This window comes from Myotis lucifugus, unplaced genomic scaffold (genome assembly GCF_000147115.1).
Source record: "Myotis lucifugus unplaced genomic scaffold, Myoluc2.0 scaffold_267, whole genome shotgun sequence".
NCBI classification, from domain to species: Eukaryota; Metazoa; Chordata; class Mammalia; order Chiroptera; family Vespertilionidae; genus Myotis; species Myotis lucifugus.
In genome coordinates this window covers 958867-965809 of record NW_005871315.1, presented here as the reverse complement: position 1 = coordinate 965809, position 6943 = coordinate 958867, and positions in this window count along the sequence as shown.

Genomic DNA, 6943 nt, shown 5'->3' with positions numbered 1-6943 from the left:
CCGTGTTTCCTTTACTTTAACTGCAGCCCAAACTCCTTCTCTTTCATACTGTGGGAGATATGATCAATTACTATGGAAAGGTTTTCAGTAAAAATGGTTTTAGTTACTAATCATATTTATGTATCATCATAACTTAACTTTTATATGTTAGTCATATCTGCTTATCATCACAAAATGAATAATTACTAGCTGAGTGAATAAAGATTTGTCTTTCAGACCTTGCTTTTCTTGGACAGCAATGTCATGATTTATTTTTTCACTTGGAATTATGGGATAAGACATTATTGGCTAAAGGTTTCCAAGAAGTACCTTAGTCATATCATCAGTGATGGTCAATAATATTTCAACTATTAAATTGAAAAATGCGTCCATACATATACAGGGTATCCCCCACAAAAATGTATAAAGTTTGAATGATTATAAAGTCAGTGTTTATTAACATACAGTTCATTTTCAAAATTTAAAAGAATCTACAGAAATGAATGTGTATACATTCTTTGGGGTGACAACCTATATATATCAATTGAATATTCAAAGGAAATCTACTAACATCTTTGAAATTTAAGCTGGTTTATTTTTATGCCTTACTTAGAGAATTCATTAGAATTTGGAAAGTTGGAAAACATGTGAGAATCTCTGATGTAACTTCATGTTTATATTTTTATGTGTTTTATTGATTTCAGAGAGGAAGAGAAAGAGAGAGAGAGAGAGAGAGAGAGAGAGAGAGAGAGGAACATCAATGATGAAAATGATGAAAGAGAATTATCGATCGGCTGCCTGTATGCCCCACACTGGGGATCGAGCCCCCAACTCAGGCCTGGGGATTGAGCCCCCAACTCAGGCCTGGGGATTGAGCCCCCAACTCAGGCTGCAACCTGGGCATGTGCCCTGACTGGAAATCAAACCATAACATCCTGGTTCACAGGTCAACAATCAACCACTGATCCATGCCAGCTGGGATTCATATTTACTTTTATCTTCCAGTAAATTGTACAGACTTCCACTGTGGAATTAGCACATGCTGAAGTGTTTTCTGATGAACAACATTGATAGACAGACTTTCCACTCTACTTTCCAGCAATGGGCTCTGTCGCCCATAGTAACACTTTATTAGTGGCTTTACTACTGTCATTAATTTAGAGGCAGACTTTTATTATTAGAATTTTGACAACATTGTGACATGTTATTGAAACTTTCTAAATAGCATTTTTCTAGCAGATAATTTTTCATTTTTCATTTACATATTTTCACAATTCAAAAATTGTTAAAATGTCACAAACATCTTTATTATATATAAATGGAGGAAAAGGAGCTATTGCACATTCATGTTTACCAAGAAAATTTGAAAGAAAGCAACACTGGTGATCACGAGCTATTGTTTTCCCATCACACCGTGTAAAGAAATACGACTGCAAGTTAACTTTTTCATTTGCAAACATTTTTCATTTTCAATAAGCCCTTTAAAACCAGACTCTGATAGATAGTAACAATTATAAAGAACACTTCTATGATGTGGACTTAGCATTCAAATCCTTACAAAGTCATTATTCTTAGGGAATGGGGATGATAAAGCTGAACCAACAGGAAGAGTTTTTTGTGGAACTGGTGATGTATTTTTCCTTATCCTCTCATACACTCTCTGCCGGTATTGCTCATGGCCACTCCCCACTGGTGTTAGCCTCTTCTGTTGCATGGTCACTGCTCTCACAGCTATAAAACTCAAGTCCCTCACATTTGGATCTCATTGCTGAGCACATGATCTATCTGGTCAAGGTTATGCTTCTGTAAATCATTAGTCATTTTCAGCTTGTAGCTCCCTGCTGGATCTAAATTCACTTACACAATTCGACTACACAGAACTGCTCCTTTAATACCATCCTTTGTCTTAAAGGCATTCAAGGCCATTCTTTCCTAACTTTATGATCTGTGCATACATTTTTAAAATCCCTCTAAATTACAGGCCTACCCAACATATTTCACCTAAAAACATCTCTCTATACTGTGACATGCTTCTTCTTTATAATTCTTTGAGTAAGACATTGGCAGATTTGATGAACCAGAATTTATTGGGCACTGAATTCTACCCAGACATGGCTGAGCAAGGATCTCAGATCATTGTAGTGAACACAGAACAGGGAAACACACTTTAAAATGAAAGGTGAAGTGCTGGAATAAAAATACATAAAAGCGTAGAGAAATGTGAACTTGACACTGGGAATGGATCAGAAATGGGGCAAGGAATGTTTTTTAAAAACGGCCATGCTTTAGCACGGTATTGAAAGATGATTATATATATTTTTTCAGATAGGCAGGATGGGCCGGAGTTTTAGGTATGACAAAGAGTTCAGGTTAGAAGAAACAAAAATAATGATTAGTTAGATAGTGTAAGATCATAGTGGGTCAAAGAAGCAGAGGGATAAGCTAGGGAGGCAAGATGAGGCAAGAGCATGGAGGACATGTTGGGGAGTTTGAGATTTTTACTTCTGGAAGCAAGAGTCCTTAGTATGTAGAGAACATGGGAAAATGTACCTTTATCTAGGTCATTCAAACGGTAATGAGAAATTTACCTGGAATGAGTACAATACATGCGAGAGTACAACACTTAGGCAGCTGGTGGGAGAACAAAAATTACGTTAGCATCTACTCCTTGCTTTCAGGGACTCATTTTGAAACATCAGTTTTTTGTTTTGTTTTGATCTGCAAAGAGCACACTGTGTGACAGAGCCGTTCCGACAGTGCCTAAATGGTAGCACTCCTTCTGCAGATTCTCAGTGTGTGATTGCGCCCTGTAGATGATTTATGGCAGGAAATTTTCTTAATACTAGCTTCCATGTATTGAGCACTAGCCATGAGCTAGAATCTGCTATAAATGCTCTTCTTTCATTAACTCATTTAACCCTGAAAAAAATACAATGGGGAAGATAGAATGGTTACCTACATTTTACAAATGTTGAAACTAAGGCCTAGAGGTTAAGCTTAAATAACCTGTACAGATTCACAAACTAGTAAGTAAATAAATGTGGCAGGATTTTAAGAGGTCAAGCTCTTAACCACTACACAGACTAAACTTCAAATGTTCTAATACATGCATAGACTCAGCTATAATTATAGTCATTGGTTTCTTTCAAATTGCAGGGAATGGGATGTTCCTTTCTACCTTTTTCAAAACTAATTTGTGCATCATTTATGGTTCAAATCAAGAGCCAGCTTTTTTAGAAAGTTTCTTTGGCACTGGCTTCTAAAAAATCACAACTTCTGCTGCTTTCGCAGATTGCAGTGCTTTTCTTTGTAATGCTGTTTGTGTACTTGTGCATTGCAATGGTTATGCTACTTATTTATTAAATAAATTATTTTGTACCTTTTATATCTTTGCTACTGTGGTAGATTCTAGCTTCTGTGGAAGAATTAAAGTTAGTATTAAATGGGAGGTTTATTTTTCTCTGTCATGGGAACGGAAGTCCCATATTTTATCTTATATTCCCTTTAGTAAGAAAAATTTATGTGCACTAATAAATGTGTCTATAATAAATGTTATTGAATAAATACATTCCAATCCTAGTGGGTAGCCTGGTAAAAAGGGATAAGCGTATGGTGGCCTTGGATTGACTTGTAATAGATAATGTTGCTTCCCCCCTACCAGACTGTTATAGGAGAAATGTACAGCAGAGAATTGTAGCTACTTAGCTGTATCCATCATCTTATAAAATACTGATTTATTTCTGGATATAATTCCTATTTGTAGGAGAAACTTTATGGGGCATGAATTTCTTCAGTTCTTTTTTCATATTATGGTGAATAATGAGGTACTATCTTGTATTGAAACCATTTCTAACAGAGATTTTAAAGCAGGTCAGGCATGTATACTCTACCATGATTGCTTCACTGTTTTATCAGACCTATTTAAATTACTGTAATTTACTATGAAATTTTTCTAGGACCCGTCTCCTTAAGAGAGCTCGCAGAATATAGAGAAATGAGTACACAGAGTTTATACTTCATTTACTTACCCACAGGAAAATTACCTAGTAATTTTTCTAAATTAGCACATTAATTTATGCTTGGCTCTTTTTAAAAATTATTTATTGATTAAAGTATTATATGTGTCACCTTTTCCCCCCATTGACCTCTCCCGGGCCACTCCCACCCCCCAGCACATGCCCTCAACCCCTAGTGTCTGCGTCCATTGGTTATGCTCATATGCATGCATACAAGTCCTTTGGTTGATCTCTTAACCACCCCTCTCCCCTGCTTCCCTCTGCGGTTTGACAGTCAGTTTGATGCTTCTCTGTCTCTGGATCTATTTTTGTTCATCAGTTCGTGTTCATTATATTCCACAAATGAGTGAGATCATGTGATATTTATCTTTCTCCGACTGGCTTATTTCGCTTAGCATAATGCTCTCCAGTTCCATCCACAAATGGTAAACGTTCCTACTTTTTACAGCAGCATAGTATTCCATTGTGTAGATGAACTACAGTTTTTTAATCCACTCATCTGCTGATGGGCACTTAGGCTGTTTCCAAATCTTAGCTATGGTGAATTGTGCTGCTATGAACATAGGGGTGCATATATCCTTTCTGATTGGTGTTTCTGGTTTCTTGGGATATATTCCTAGAAGTGGGTTCATTGGGTCAAATGGGAGTTCCATTTTTAATTTTTTGAGGAAACTCCATGCTGTTCTCCACAGTGGCTGCACCAGTCTGCATTCCCACCAGCAGTGCACGAGGGTTTCTTTTTCTCCACATCCTCACCAGCATTTGTCGTTTGTTGATTTGGTGACGATAGCCATTCTGACAGGTGTGACATGGTACCGCACTGTCATTTTGATTTGCATCTCTTGGATGATTAGTGACTTTGAGCATGTTTTCATATGTTTCTCAGCCTTCTGTATGTCCTCTTTTGAAAAGTGTCTATTGAGGTCCTTTGCCCATTTTTCGATTGGGTTGTTTATCTTCCTTTGGTTAAGTTGTATTAGTTCCCTGTATATTTTGGAGATTAAACCTTTATCGGAGATAACATTGGCATGTATGTTCTCCCATGCAGTGGGCTTTCTTGTTGTTTTGTTGACAGTTTCTTTTGCTGTGCAGAAGCTTTTTATGCTTGGCTCTTAAACACTAACAACTTTTAATAATAATATTATGAGGAGATTAATTTATTTTACCTAAATACTTTTATCAATAGGTGAATCAGTCTTGTGAGCATGTCTGTATGTATGGTGTGGTGAGGGGGGAAATGTAGGCTGCCTTAGGTTAAAGGGAAGTTTGCCCCAACTGCATTAGCAATTAGGACTTGGAATTAATGAAAGGAAAATGAAAATGTCAAACAATTTAAAGACCCTGCTATTACATATACCAAATATATGGTATCCCCAAAAATGTACACACACTTTAACAGCTGATAGCTCAATTGATGTTTATTTCTTTTCAGATTTAACCCATTGTAATTAAAAATTATTCAAGATGTGTATACATTTTTTTGACACCTGTATACATAAACCATTCACTAAATACAACTTTATCACCTTATAAATAGCCAATACTATCTCTCTGCTACATGTGCTACAACATAGGTTAAACGATGAATAACATCTGGCATTTTATGATTAAATTTGTCTACATAAAATAGGGAGGAAATGAAGTTTGATGTGTTGAAATAAAGGATAACAACCAATAGTTTCATCACAAATGAAAGAGGGCATGATACAAACACACTAAATTGATCATGACTCTTATTCATCTATTCACCTGAATTTTAGGCAACTACAATGTTATCAGACACTCTGAAAAGTATTGTGACAAATGAAAACATATGACATGTTGATGACAATCAGTGCTCCCATTAGGAGCTAGGTAATACAAATGAAGCGATTCAGAGCTAAAAGAAATAAATTTTAATCCTCCATCAATTTTACAAGTGATAGGATATGAGACTTTGATAAGTTACTTGTATATCTTTAGAAAAATCTTCCTTGAATGGTATTAATCCCTTCCTCACCCATTTTAAGCACCTATAGTATTAAAAAATACTGTGATAAATTTGTTGACATATAAAACTTGTAAAAGTTTGAAGCAAGTAGTGAATTATTCACACTGGAAGAGATGTAAAAAATTCAAGAAGTAGGGTATTTCAGCTCAGCTGTGAAAGATGAGTGGTAATTAGAAAGAAGAGAGGAATAGAAAATTCCATGATAAGGGATCAATATGAATAAAGGCACAGAGATTGTCCTGAAAGTTCATGTCATGGTCAGTGTGATGGAATCACAGGGTACATGGATGAAAGTAGCTATAAATGATATTGGAAAAAAGTTTGGGTCCAAATCATGGAGAGCTTTGTATGACATGGAAGTAATTTTGAACTTTTTTTGTAGATAAAGGTAAACCTAATAAGATTTTTGAAATCAATGTAATATTTATTAACTACTTTCTGTGGACCAAGGTCATAAGATTAACACATAAATATAAAGGCAGATACTACTGCACATAATAATAGCATCAGGAAATTGGTTGTGATACTATGGGATGCTGTCCTGAATTTCTGAACCAATATGTCAGTTCCTTTCTAGATCTGGACTTAATCATACAGAATACCATGGTTATTGCAGTGGTCAGCACATTTATATGTAAGGAGTCAGATAGTGTATATTTTAGGCTTTGAGGGCCAGAAATTCTCTGTCAATACTATACTTTTATTGTAATGCAAAAAAAGTCACAGGCAATATGTAAATAAATAAGTGTAGTTTTTATCAATAAAATTTTATTTACAAGAATAATCAGAAGGTTTTATTTGGCCTGTAGGCCATACTATGCTGATTCCTAATTTAATCAAATGAGAAGATGCACTGGAATTTTTCTTCACCCCATGTTATAAAAAGGCCTACCACAATGCATGTCTCAGTAGATTTCAGGAAATCTCCAAAACCACCTGCACTTCTGACACTGTTGTT